Genomic DNA, 390 nt, shown 5'->3' with positions numbered 1-390 from the left:
TCAGATATTAGAAAACAAAGACATGTCCTATCAGCAGAAACAAGTTTGTTAAAAATGTGCACTGGAAATTTTTGATGTGCATTTACAGTAGTAGAAGGTAATTTGACTGAGATGATGTGCTTGTGAACCTTATGACGTGAAAACCTGTTGCTATAACGATACAGTAATTGGCCAATGTTTCTCAAAGTCTCACCTGTGCAACCTCAACTGCACTATGGTGGATCTTGCAGAAAGACAGATTACATTCCCAGAGTGTTTTTATAAAGAGTAGTGAGGCAGAGAAAATGTGCCTATTTGAGTCCATCCATCTCTCTGTTGTCCATTGAAAAAGTATTTAATTGCACCCACTATCCTCCATCCATTTTACAAACATCGATAAGTAGTCTTCAG

This window comes from Sinocyclocheilus anshuiensis, unplaced genomic scaffold, assembly GCF_001515605.1.
Source record: "Sinocyclocheilus anshuiensis isolate Anshui unplaced genomic scaffold, SAMN03320099.WGS_v1.1 scaffold1305, whole genome shotgun sequence".
NCBI classification, from domain to species: domain Eukaryota; kingdom Metazoa; phylum Chordata; class Actinopteri; order Cypriniformes; family Cyprinidae; genus Sinocyclocheilus; species Sinocyclocheilus anshuiensis.
The sequence above is the reverse complement of the archived record's forward strand: the minus strand, read 5'-3'. Positions refer to the sequence as shown.